At 38.7% G+C, this 14287-nt stretch overlaps 1 protein-coding gene across 4 annotated transcripts in view; it reads right to left on the bottom strand.

Annotated features, from left to right (window-relative positions):
• Nucleotides 1-14287, bottom strand: part of SOCS6 (suppressor of cytokine signaling 6) — a 155212-nt gene that overhangs the window by 85694 nt on the left and 55231 nt on the right. For all 4 annotated transcript variants that reach the window (XR_005985421.1, XR_005985419.1, XR_005985420.1 and 1 more), the window contains exons 4-6: nt 11862-12024; nt 10664-10795; nt 9654-9764 (exon numbers count right to left, since the gene is read on the bottom strand). The gene's annotated coding sequence lies outside the window, so the exon portion shown is untranslated. The remainder of the gene's footprint in view (nt 1-9653; nt 9765-10663; nt 10796-11861; nt 12025-14287) is intronic.

Raw genomic sequence — 14287 nt, 5'->3', positions numbered from 1 at the left:
TCCTATAATCTCAATAATGTTGCTAATATCTTTTGCTTTCGATTCTCTGGAAATTTTTAAAGACTTTTAAAGATGTTTATGGACCTAACAGTTCCTTGGTGCCCCACTGTAATAATAAATTGTCAGTCAGATGCTTAGCGGGATTTATAAATGTCTAACTTTCTAGTTGCGATGAAATAGAAACATTTGATTTACAGGCTTTTAGTGTCATAACAGAAAAAACACACTATGCATCACTATTTATGAAGGGGTTGCCAGGGGACCAAATTTCTGTTTTATAGTAAAGATTTCAAAGGAAGTTTTTATTGTATTAAAGGCTACCATGTATGAGACACTGTACGATTTCTCTCTAGTCTAGTTTTTTTTCAAAGTTGCAATCTGTTATAACATTAGTACCTATAAACTCCATAAGAACAGAAGTCTTATTTTCTTGTTCAGTGTAACCACTAGGGAAAATAGTCTAGTAGTTACTCAAAAAGTTAAACATAACATTACCATATTACCCAACAGTTCCACTCATAAACAGCTCCACACGTAAACCTAAGAGAATGAAAACATATCTAGGAGAGCTTGGGTGGCTCAGTCAGTTGGGCATCTACCTTTGGCTCAGGTCATGATCCCGGGGTCCTGGGATCCAGCCCCACATCAAGCTCCTCCTGGTGGGGAGTCTGTTTCTGCCCCCCTCCCTCTGCTCATGCTCTCTCTCTGGCTCACTCAACTTTCTCAAATAAATAAGTAAAATCTTTTAAGGAAGGAAGGAAGGAAGGAAGGAAGGAAGGAAGCAAGCAAGCAAGCAAGCAAGCAAGCAAGCAAAACATATATCCACACAAAAATTTGTACATGAATGTTCGTAGCAGCATGAACATTCACAATAAACAAAAAGTAGAAATAACTCAAATGTCCATCAACTGATGGATCAGTAGACAAAAAATTGAATATCCATGCAATGGACTATCATTCAGCCACAAAAAAGGAATGAAGAACCAATAGATGTAAAAACCAATGAGCCTTGAAAATACTATGCTAAGTAAAAGTAGGAAGTCACAGAAGGCAACATATTGTATGATTCCACTTATATGGAGTATCCAGAACAGGCACATCCCTAGAGGGAGAGAGTTGATTAGTGATTGTCAGGGGCTGGGGAGGGCAGGTAGAATGAGGGGTGACTGCTAATGGATGTGAGTTTGGGGGTGTGTGGAGAAGGGATGGAAAGGTTCTGAAGTGAGATAGTGCTGGTTGCACAACCTCATGAATATATGAAAACCAGGGCCTTGGTCACCTTAAAAGGGTGAGTTTTATGGCCTTTGAACTATATCTCAATTCAAAATACATACTAAAAAATTTTAATGACACCATAAAAAGTAATCCTGCCCACTGCCTTGCAAGAACAAACACATTAAATGGGGAAAAGAATATTCTTGAATTATAAACTCCTGTATTTTGAGGGTACGTATGCCTTAGTCATCTTTGTAAGCCCAGGAGCTATTATGCTCCCTAGCCTGTGTATTATGCCCTCTGCATCAGGTAAGATGCTTCCCTTATTGGTTAAGGAAAATGCAACTCAAACTCACCTAAATAATAGAGGAATTATGGGTCCATTTGACTGAAAAAGTCCAGATTATACTTCAGATAAGGCAAGGTCTTAAAGAAATGGGGAAAAAAATGGGCCCTATTTCTTTCCTTAACTCTGTTGTTCTTAGACAAGTTTAACCCCTAACTGGATTCCTTCTTGCTCCTAAGACAGTGTCCAGTAGTTTCCAGAGCTACCAGTTTCCTTATTTAAATCCCTGGTAACTCACTCAAAGTCCAGGAAGTGATAACTATTGGTCTTCATTGGGCTGACTTAGGTCTTGGACCGAAGCAAAATGAGTCACTGACTCCACCGGAGGGTGTCCAAGAATAAAGCAGATGGGCCCAGGGCTAAGAAGCAAAATGTGCAGGTGTGATTTTCTAAAAGATCTTGAGTAAGAGACCTCAGACTCTGTAGCAGGAGAGTTAGGTGCAAGAGTAGGGCTTGACAATTGTGTGTGTGTGTGTATATATATATATATATATACACATACACACACTTTTTTTTTTAAGTGGTAAGCATTTGTTGTTTGAAGTCAATCAATCTCACCAGTGTGGCTCTTCCATCAGAAAGACTGGAAAAAATGGCTGTTGGAGCGGGAACACGTGTTGTACTCTGAACCCAATCACAGAATGAATCTGAAAGACTGAGATAATGGGCTGATCCAACAGCAGTGGGGAAAGCCCTAAATCCCCTGGAAACAGTTTTCTAGACAAGAGACAACCAAAAAATATGCCAGTTTTGCCTCAAGGAATTCATCCATAGATATTCCCCTCCTTTTTACATTTAGAGATTTTTAGCTTAAAAAAAAATAGATGCTATCAAGTAGCAAGATAATTCTTTACTTGTTAACCAGGGTAAGGAGGAGTATGTTTTCATAGGAAAGATTTTTTTGTGTGTGTGTGTGTTGGCAAGAATTTAAGAAACCCTACGGTGAGAGACTTTCTCAAGAGAAACTATCCAGAGCAAATTCCAAATGACTGAAGTCTCATTATCAAAAGGGGCATAAATGATCAAAATCTTCTATCTCTTCATTTTATAACAGCCATCTTGCTTTCTGTTTCCAAGATTTTTCAAAGTTCAAAACTCATTTCTCCATTACTGAGGGTTTTCAAGCATATCAGCAAACACACTAAGAGTTAACAAATATAAGTTGTCATGCTGCAAGAGGTCATTCCACAACCTTCAGAATATAAGACCCAGAGTCAGAAAGAAATGCCTGCCTCTGCTGCTCACTGGCTAAGTGACCCAGAGCCTGACCCCTGTGTCCTGTCCTCTTAAAAGAGCAGTGACAATATCTTCCCTCATCATAGGGGAACATCAACTGAAATAATGCCTCGAAACCACTTGGCCCAGTGCCTAGAAACACCACCCAATAAATACTGTTGCTATGTTATGATTATGATAGTTCGGAGGAAACGTGTTCCAAACACTTGAAATGTAATCATTTATTTAAACATTATTTAATATCCCTCATGTGGCTCTAAGATGTGGACCTCTAAAAAATGAGGCAAAGCTCTCCTCATCGATCTGATGCAGAAATGAAGGACAGAGGGTCCACATATCCCACAGGGATAAATCCACAGCTAGATCAAAAGCCAGATTTTTTTCTCCCAATCATCTATAGAAGCTAAAGCTGCCAGTTCACAGGAACATCAATTTTCAGAGCCAGAGACTTTGCACTGACCAATTCCCACAGTTTAACGAGTAGAACCACAGAGGCCCAAAAAGTCAAAAGAGGGCAAAAATCAGACCAAACAATTATTTAATGATCTAATTAGTTAAAACATCCTCCTTATAAAAGTAATAACGATAAGAGCACACAAACAGATTCTTCTCCAGGCACTAGAATGATTCATTGCCATGTCTCGACGCATTCCATATATTGACTCAGGAAACTTTCCACACATTGACCCCATGTATTGACTCATGGTCTTTACGACAGCCCTTACAGATGGGGACACCATGAAACCCAACCATCGAGCGATTAGGAAGGGCAAGCTTGGGATGCAAACCCTGGCCACATACCTCAGTGTCCACCATTACCCTCCATGTTCTGCACAGCCTATTATAGTGGCCATCAATCCCATGGGGCCATATTTAAACTTTAAATTAACTTAATTAAAATCGAATAAAATTACAAATTCAGTTCTTCACTTGTACTAGCCACAATTTAAGTGCTATTAATCACCACACATGGCCCATGGCTTCCACTGGACAGTGCAAACAGAACCTTTCCACCATCACAGATACTTCTCCCTGCAGCCCTGTGCTCCTGACCTTGACCCTTCACTGTCCCATGGACTCTAGTGCTCTGTCTGCTTTACCTATTGTCATAGTTCTATTTGAATTAAAAAGAAAAATTAGGTTATTTCATTCTCTTTGAACAAGCATCTTATTGCGGGCCTACAGTTCACACAGCTAACATAGCAAAGGTTGCAAAGCAAGTAGAAAACATATTCCCTGCCCTGAAAAACTTAGAATCTACTTGAATAATGAGTTCTCTGATGCCTATCACAATTGGGCAATGTTGTATTCTGGTGGGAAAAAAATGTAAAGACTAGTAGAAAGGCATCACATTATAGACAAATCCACCTAATTAGTATTATTAGTATCATTTGCCAAATACGTTTTTGCACTCTTGTTGCTTAGAACCGTAAAGGCATTCTCCCACAGAATCATTGACAAACATGGTGCTTAGGTCTTCATCTCACCTGACCAGAGCTTATTTTAACCTATTTAACCTGGGAGTTCCCGTTTGTTCTTACAGGACATTTCATCAGCTGTAAAATGAGAGTATGGAAGCCGAGGGCCTCTGAGGTATGTTCTGGCTCAAAAATCCTCTATAAGGGGCACCTGGGTGGCTCAGTGGCTGATGTGTGCCTTTGGCTTGGATCATGATCCTGGGGTCCTGGGATCAAGCCCTGCATCAGGCTCCCTGCTTGTAGGGGAGTGGCTTCTCTCTCTCTCCCTCTACCCCTCCCCATGCTCTTGCTCTCTCTCTCTCAAATGAATTTAAAAAAAAAAAAAATCCTTTGTAATTGTGGTCCTTCTGAGACAAGGGTTTGGTATCTAAATAACCCCAAAATTAAACTCAGGTGGGAATCATGAAAACACAACAATCATAGGGATGAAGTGGAGGATCGCCTGTACAGATCCCTTTGTGGAATCAAGCTGCACCCTGTCTGGAATCTTCCATCCCTAACCAAAGTACAAAGCCCAGAGGAACAGGAGTGCTTGATGACAGTTATTCATTTCCTATCAGCATCTTTATTCTCTGCTCTTCTTTCCAGCTTCCATTCTTCTATGCTGTTCCTTCCTCTCTTCCACCTCCATCTGAAAGTGGTGCCACAGACTTTTCAGGATTCACCTTTTTCATGATCTGTTATGAGAATCAAGGACTGTGTCTTCCTTTACAACTCCTCCTCCTTTTTCCCCCACTGCCTTTTCCTATTCTTCATCAAGAACAGTTACCATCACAGGGAATTTTTATTATGTCAAAGCATCCTGCATCATGTCTCATTCCTATCATTTCATTTTACCCCAGAACAGCCCCATCTGGCAAGATTACAAAAACCACTTACAGAGAGAAAACCAAGGAATAATTCACCCAGGCCACATAATAAGAGGTGGATTCAAGTCTGAGTATGTCCAAGGACACTGCTTTATCATTGCCCTGGGCCCGCTGCAGGATCCTCACATCAGGATTGCCTATGGTTGGAAAGAGCTTTACTAAGGAGATTTAAAAACTCGGTTTTCATCTTATTCCAGGATAACTTCAACTGTTATTTGAAGAAAATTATTTAATGTCTCTGGATTTCAGATTTCTTATTTTCAAGATAAGGAGTTGGGGCAGAGGATTTTTCAGGTCACTTCCAGCTCAAAACAAGAATTCTATGATACCAGTACATGCATACTTTAATTTCCCTCCTAAGTATGTTACTTCTGCCGCATTTTTAACAGATGACAACTAGTATTTACTGTCACTATGAGCCAGGCATTTTCCAAGCAGTATTTCATTTAATCTTTATCACAACCTTATAGGGTAAATACCACTGTGGAGTAAATTCATTTTTTGATTCTGAATCTGAGGCCCCAACTCTGAAAGACAGAGGCCAAACCCAAACTTAAGACATCTGATTCTACTAAAAGGCCACCACGCACTGACTCCCAGTGGTGTCCACAACTTATATCCACAACCCATGGTCAGAGGCCATATGCTGCACTTTTCATAGTACACAAATATCTAGTACTAAAAAGTCATTATGCATAAGTAGATTAACTCTCAAGAAAAAAAAAAACAGAACAGAGAAAATAACAAGTATACTTTGATGACTAGCCTCCTAATAGACTTTGATGTAGCAGGCATATTCAACTTTTGCCTGCCTCATTTAACCTAGAGAATTAACTTTTATTTGCGAATTAAGCTGACTTCTATGAATCTTTATAAACATGACAAACACAGATTATAGTAGCTCCATTAAACTTAAAACCCCTAATATAGTCTTGTGGGGGTTTTTTTAATGTTTTTATTTATTCATTCATGAGAGGCTCAGAGAGAGAGAGGCAGAGACACAGGCAGAGGGAGAAACAGGGTCCATGCAGGGAGCCCAACAAGGGACTCAACCTTGGGTCTCCAGGATCATGCCCTGGGCTGAAGGTGGTGCTAAACCACTGAGCCACCCAGGCTGCGCTATGGTTTTTTTTTTTTTTTTAAACTGGCATTTTTCCCTACCAGTTTCATATTTTTTTAAAGGTGAAGGCAAATCCTGGTTCAATAATACTATCAACAAGTGAAACTTAAGCATATCCACACCTTAACTGACTAAAGTCCTCCAACATTAACAGCCTCATATAGGACCTGAGCCCCACCCATATTTGGCAAACAATAGTAGTACCTAAGGGCAATTAAGACATTTTTGGAACTATCACTCATTATTCTCTTGGGCTAGATCTCTCCTCATAAAAGCAGTAAGACTATAAACTGTTTTCTTATTAGTTTAATTAAATGTGTCATATAAAAATTCCTTTTGTAGGGTGAATATATGGATAGATAGTTGATAAAGCAAATCTAATAATATTTTAACTATAGAACCTAGATAGTGGGAATATGGATGTTTACTGTACAATCCTTTTAACTTTAATATTTGAAAGCTCTTTAAAATATTTGTTATACATTCTACAAATATTATTGACTCCTTACAATATACCAGGCACTGGTATATGCTGAAAAAGGACCTCACAGTTTAATGCAACAACTCAGCAGAACTGGCTTCTGCTAGACTTGAAAAGCACAGAAGAGAACAGATACTCTTTCAGTTGAAACAGGAAAACTCTATGAGCTTACCTAGCCTGGAGGACTCAGTTAGAAGCCTGGGGACTGTGAACCAATCAAAGATGTCAAAATGAATCTAAAAGCCAATCAGGGAGCTCCCTGCCCACTATTCATTCCCACCACCTCTATATCACTTCCAAAATCCCACCCCAAGAGAAAGTTCCTCCTAAATGGGACACTGACAATCAAAGATTATCTTGAGACTTCTTCCTTTTTCTTTGCAAAACCCATTGTCCGTTTAAATCCTTGTGAGTCTCTTGCAGAAGAAATGCAATAGTAGCTAACTTCCTTACTGTAGTAAACTCTAAATAAATAGACTTGGGTGAACTCTAGAGTGGCCTTAAACTTTCTGACAATCCTCAACGACCATCATCTACATGGTTAGTTAAAATCAGTTGTGACAATTCTTTAAGAACAAATATTGTACCTATATTTGTTTTCCCACAAAATTCCCCTTTTCTTTGTATTGTTTTTATGAGAGAAGGGGGTAAAGTTACTGGTAGCTTGCCCAGAATGGGCAAGGGACTTTCTTCAGAGCATCTTGCTTGGGAAGGTCATCTGTAATGTCTATCGCCTGGGAAAATGTTGAGACTCACTAAGAATTCAACTTCAACACCACATCAGTGTGTTGCTAAATGCTCTGCCCTCCCCATAGTAAACAATAAGGAAGTGTGAGCAATAATGGCTGCCTGTGGGCTGCATACTTATGAAACAGTAGCCTGCATAATCATGACTGAGTCACTCCAGCAGACTCAATAAAAATTATTGCATTGGTCCATCTGTTTTTATTCAATCTGTCCCCTCCCATCTGAGCAAACACTTAAATACTCATCCTGCAAGATTAATTCAAGCCTCACCTCACGCATGATGCCTTCTCTCATCATGTCGAGTCAGATAAATTAACCTCTCCTTGAACACTCATAGTTATAAGCTTTAGAAAGAAGGAAAGAAAGGAAGGAGGTAAGAGAGAGAGAGAAAGACATGGAGGGAGGGAAACAGAGAGGAAGAAGATAAGCTTGTTTTATAGTCTTATGGAAAATGGAGAAGATCCAGGATCCTTGCAAGGACATAACCTTAACATTTTACTTTTTTAAAAGATTTTATTTATTTATCAGAGAGAAAAAGAGAGAGAGAGTGGTGGGGGAAGAAGAGAGGGAGAAGGACAAGCAGACTCCATGCTGAGGGTGGAGCCCAGGACCCCAAGATCATGACCTGAGCTGAAACTAAGAGCCAGATGCTTAACCAACTGAGCCACCCAGTTGCCCCTCAACATTTCTTTTTTTTTTCCCCCAACATTTTACTTGTAAAGGTGACTGTCAGAATGGCAAATAACACTGTTCTGCTTCTTTCTCCTTCATGGCCATCACAACTCTCAGCTTTTACCCAGAATTGTTGTTCATAGAGACTCATGAACTACTAGTCAATTCTGAATCAAAAAAGCTTCTACAAAAGAGAAGCCCTAGCAGTGAAATGCAATAGCCCTTTCTGTTGTTTGTCAAAGGGGATGTTGGTGTTTCTCTGTTGGCAAGAGATTGTAAAATCTAATAGGAGAGGTCAGCCTACTACGAGCCAACAGCTTTCTGATATGTTATTCAGAGCTAGCCGATGTGTGGGATCACGAGTGCTTCATCTTTGGATGTCTACATGCAGAACCTATCTAAGGTCCTCCAGGGTTCCTACAGGTGGGCAGTGAGGAAAGGTGACTTCTTTAAGTCTTGCTAACTTGAAAATTCAAATAAGTTCTCCAAGACAAAACCTAAATAGAGGGGAGGGGGAGGAAAGAATAGGGAGGGAAAAAGGAGTAAAAAAATGTTTCAATTTGCATTATGTTTGCAAAAGGCTGACTCTGTACTGAGTCCATTGGTTTGGAATGCATGTTACACTTCAGGCTCCTAGGATAAAAGCCTGGGACGGGTGACGCAGTTGGGCCACACTACAGCATTTCTCTGGCTCTGTTTACATATACTGCTTACCTATTGTCTCTGACGCCACTGAAAGTGTTCCTACAGATCCAGATAGATAGCTGGATTGGGCAAAGCAGAAAATGGGCCACCTGATGACTCAGAATCTACTCCTCAGCCTGAGGCTCAAAACACCTCCAGGTCTACTCATAGTTGAGGGGCTGGTTCCAAAGGGGAAGCCAGGATCCCAGGACCATCCAGGGAGCAGAGCAGTCCCAAAACACATCCTAGACCCCTCTAAAAATCGAGTGAATTTGGCCTTTCCAGAATTCACTTTATCATCCAAGCATGAACCTTCACTTCCTTGCCAAGAAACAGAAACATATATAAAACTATGCACATAAACTAAAAAAACAAAGTAAATATAAATGAGAAGACTACTATTACTTACTTGAAAAAGAATATAAAATAGCAGATTCTTTTTAAATATCTGATCACTTTCACCTACATTTACAATGGCAATCGACATGAAAGTAATGCTTAACAGGTGGAAGCACAGACACCGTAGTTTGCCGAGATAATGGGCATTGCATTGGTTGCTAGTTCTTTAGACAATGTCATTTCTCTATTTCACTCTCATTAAGAGAACCTCCACTTTTACAACAACAGCAATGTGTTCAGCTAAGAAACTATAATCACCAGACTCTCTTGCAGCTAATAGTGGCTGTGGGACATGGTTCACAGCAACAAGATTCACATTGACTGGTATTTCTGAGAATGTCCCAAGTCCTGATATGACCATTTATCCTTCTTTCTTTGTTTCTCTTCTTGTTCCTGGAATACTTACATAATTCGTAGGTGCTCAGCAGTTCTTTTTGAAGGACAGCAGAGCATAAAGGCAAAATGAGCCTGACCATGGAGCAGTATACTGGACCCTGAAATGACCACCTCCATACTCCTTGCAAAAAAAAAAAAGTAAATCCTTTATTTATTTAAACAGTATCAGGGATTCTCAGCTAAATCCATCCCAAATAGAGAGTATCAATCAAGAAACACTAAAATTTTCCAAAGTTCTTTGGGTTTTATCAATATCAAAGGTTGTTCACTTTGTTTCCAGATGAAGGAGATCATGTTCAGAATGGTATGCTGGCTGCCTTCGCACATCATTACAACAACCTGATCACACTAAGAGGTTTGGCCTCCTGTCATCTTAGTGATAAAACTAAAAGACAGTCAAACTTCATCACACTTTTCTTCCAAGGTAAACTGATGAATTGCATATCTTATTGAATACAATAAAAACAAAGAAACATGTCCATGATAATGATGCCAGTATAGACTTTCTATATTCTTGCCAATGGGAAACTATTCTTGAATTAGTACATAGACTTGATTGTATTATATATTGCCTACTACAAGGTCATCCCATGCCATTCTCCAACTATTTAGAGAAAAAAAAAACAAATTTTAATATAAATGCATGGAAATGAAAAAATACTAATTTTAAAAGAGAGATCCATCTATTTTAGATGATAAACTTCAACTATCACTGGACCTATACCAACCATGTTTTGAACAGAAAACCTTTGATCATTCAGAGCCTGGAAATAAAATTGTTCACACCCAGTTCCTAGAATTAGAACTGCTACCCCTTTAATTGTTCATCCTGCATTTATAAAATCAGCACTATTAATGGCTGCCTGCCACCTTCACAAGGCAATTGTAAGAAACAGACCAAGACTCATGCAATCTTTCCCCTCAATTCCTCAGCTTGCAGAGGTTGTGGTGCTTTACTGGTAAACCTCAAAGTAACATAAACAGACCTGTTCCATCTACTCATGCAAGGAAGCTGATTACCTTTCAAGAACAGTATAACAAAGTTTGGAGCCCCATTCTTCCATCCTCAATGAGAAGCATCAACTGTTATGATGGTCAGTTTGTCAGAGTTCATTCCCAAGACTGTGGTAGGCTGTTTGCAGGCAATGACTTCTGTGAATAGAATAGAAGGGAAGTAAAGAAAAAGAACTTGTTAGTTGTGGCAAACACTTCAGCTGGTCAGTCCTTATGCCTTCTCCTTGTCCACCCTTCAATGCAGATACTGAAAAAGCAAAATACTCCCTTTTCCAGCCACCCTTGCTGCTCAGAGAGGCCATAATATCTCCTCCTGCCCAAATAGATGTGAGGTAGAGGGACTCTGGGGATAGATTTTTTGTTCCTGGGTAAAAGAATACAAGTATATGAGAAGGTCTTTCTCTTGCCATCTTGATCAACACCCTACTTCTGCAGTCATACAACGTCATGTGAAGTCTTACGGTCTGTATGCATGGCAACCACTTGGTGACTAGGAAGCATCAATCCTAAGGACAAAAACTAAAGTTTCTAGAGGTTGGAGCAAAAAGGGAAGAAAGCATGGTATCCACATGATATTGTCACTAGCCCATCTCAAAACACCTACCTCTAAACATCTTACTAAATTTACAATAAATGTCCTTTCTTAAAAGGTAGATTGTTCCACCCAGCTCTAGTATTGTACATCTAAAAGAACACATACTGACTCAGATTAAGCATCAGGACCTATAAAATTATAGGGATTCTAAAAATATAACACAAAAGTAACTCAAGAACAATGCAACAGTAACAGCCAAGTCCATGAATAACCAGTCTACCACAGCTTGTTAGTTCATGGAAATATTTACCTGGCAGAGTTTGAACTAGCTGGAAAAACTCCAGGGCTCCTCAGCCTCCAGGTCAATTTAGAATGAATGCCAGACTTCTTTGGAAGGAATTTCAAAACGCCCCCTTCATTGAGAAAGTGCCTACTTACCCTACAGGCACAGCCCCAAAGGCAAAGGAAATCATGAGAATTGTTTTCTGTATTTATATAGCAAATACCTCTGGACAGATTGACAATTTCTTTTTTTTTTTTCAATTTCTTTTTTTTTTTTTAATAATAATGACTCTTTGCCATATCCTAGAAGGGAGATGGAAGAATAAAGGATAATTGTTGCCATTTTTGAAAGGAAAATGTGCAAAGATCGTGAAATTAAGTGATTACCTATAAACCACAATCAAGATGCAGCCCCATGTAGAGACAGCCAGTGTGGTTAGAATCCAGAAACTTCAAATCCCAGTCTAGCCTCTGTCCCTTGGGCACCCTCTTTCCTGATGACGCAGCAGACGCTATGATGAGTCACTCCATTCTTTGAGCCTCCCAGAAGCTAGACCAGGATACAGAGAGAAAAATGGATTAAAAAGGCAAATCAAACCAGCTCATTCAAATTATTGTAATTAAAGTACTCTAGTCATTTTTTTACTCTTAAACATTTAAATTAAAAAAGACCTGAGAAAAACATATGAAAGAAGACATCAATATAAAAGAATATATGAGAACATTAAAAGTCAGAGTGACTTTCAAATAGTGTCTACAAAGTAAGTAAAAAATGGAGTATCTAGAAGTAGCAGAGAAGAAATACTTTAGAAATATATTTATTATTCACAAGTTAACTGGGGTTCAGCATTTTATTTTCATTTGCTAATAAGGCATGTCAAGTCTTTTTCAAAATGATGTGAGGTAGCTTGAAATCCTCTATATAAACTAGAGAGCCTTTAGAATATAAATAATACTGCTTCAGTGCAAACCCTTGCCTGGCCTTGTGCTAGCTATGCGATTTAACCTCTCACAGTCTCAGCCTTGCTGATCAAGTTTATTATGGGAGCTATAATGGCACCAATCTCAAAGCATTCTTACTTCATTTAGGTGAGGAAGCTTGGAGAACACCAAGCAGGATAACTGCCCCCAAAAGTACATTTTTTATATATCATTTTTAAATTACAGAAAATCACAGATAAAAAAGAAAGAAAGCCTGAAAGAAATTCGAGGAAAAAACACATTACCTATAGAGGAACAAAAAAAAAAATCACATCCATCTTGCCCTTAGAAATCAGGCAAGCAAGAAGAGAATGAAATGAAATACTTAAAGTATTGAAAGAAAGAAACCACCAAGCTAGAATTCTGTACCTTGAGAAATGTCCTTCAAAAGTAAAGGACAAATAAAGACTCTCAGACAAACGATTGAGGGAATTAGTTGCCAGCAAATCAGCCTTGCAAGAAATGTTAAAAGTAGTTCTTCAGAGGGAAGGAAAATGATGTAAGCCAGAAACTCAGACCTACTAAAGAATAGAAGGGCATCAAAGAATGAATAATGAATAAGTAAAGGTAAAATAAAAACTTTTCTTCATTGATCTAACAGATAAAAGTTTGTTCAAAATAATAAGAGCAACATTGTATTCAACTTTGTGTGCTCATGTCTATACCTTGTACATATATATATATGCCTGTATATCCTTACATATAGCTGAAGTGAAGGACAGCAATGATTCAAGCGATAAGAGGGAAGATTAGGATTATTTGGTTGCGTAAAGCACTCACACCGCCCAGGAAGCAGTAAGCAATTCAGTGTTATTTAAAAGTGAACTCAGGTTAGTTGTAATGGTACACTGCAAACTCTAGAGCAACCACTAATAAAAAGTAAAAATAATATAAATAAAAGCACAACTGATGTACTAAGAATGAAGCGAAAATGGAATTATATAAAATGCTCAATCAAAACCACAAAAGGCAGAAAAAGAATGGAAGACAAAAATAGGTATAAAAAAGGAGTAACAGGGCAGACTGGGTGGCTCAGCGGTTTAGCGCAGCCTTCAGCCCAGGGCGTGATCCTGGAGGCCTGGGATCGAGTTCTACCTCCGGCTCCCTGCATGGAGCCTGCTTCTCCCTCTGCCTGTGTCTGCCGCCACCCCTCTCTCTCTGTCTCTCATGAATAAATAAATAAAATCTTAAAAAAAAACAATAATAAATATGGTAGATATTAATCCAATTTTTCAATTGTCACTTTGAATGTCAATGGTCTAAATACACCATTAGAAGACAGATTGTCAAAGTGGATCAAAAGCAAGACTCAACTCTATGTTGTCTACAAGAAACCCATTTTAAATATAAAGACACAAATAGATTAAAAGTAAATGAATGGGGCAGCCCAGGGGCTCAGCAGTTTAGCATCGCCTTCAGCCCAGGGCATGATCCTGGAGATGCAGGATCAAGTCCCACGTCAGGCTACCTGCATGTAGTCTGCTTCTCCCTCTGCCTGTCTGTCTGTCTCTCTCTCTCATGAATAATAAATAAAATCTTTAAAAATAAATAAATAGTAAATGAATGAAGAGTTAATTTATCTGAAGTTCTAGAAACTTCTTTACTCTAGAAGTAAAGAAACCAGAGTAATAGTATGGTTTACTGTTTAATATTTGATATTTAGTAATACTATGGTTTACTACTATAAATATACTATTCACCCAGAGTAAATACTATGTAACTGTTTATTATTATGGGAAGAATTCATTAATATAATTAACAGATTTTTTTAAATATATTCAATATATATTTAATATAAACATTTGGAAGAGTTAAAGAATTGATCATACTTT

Source organism: Vulpes lagopus, chromosome 24 (genome assembly GCF_018345385.1).
Source record: "Vulpes lagopus strain Blue_001 chromosome 24, ASM1834538v1, whole genome shotgun sequence".
In the NCBI taxonomy this organism is placed as follows: domain Eukaryota; kingdom Metazoa; phylum Chordata; class Mammalia; order Carnivora; family Canidae; genus Vulpes; species Vulpes lagopus.
The sequence above is the reverse complement of the archived record's forward strand: the minus strand, read 5'-3'. Positions and strand labels throughout refer to the sequence as shown.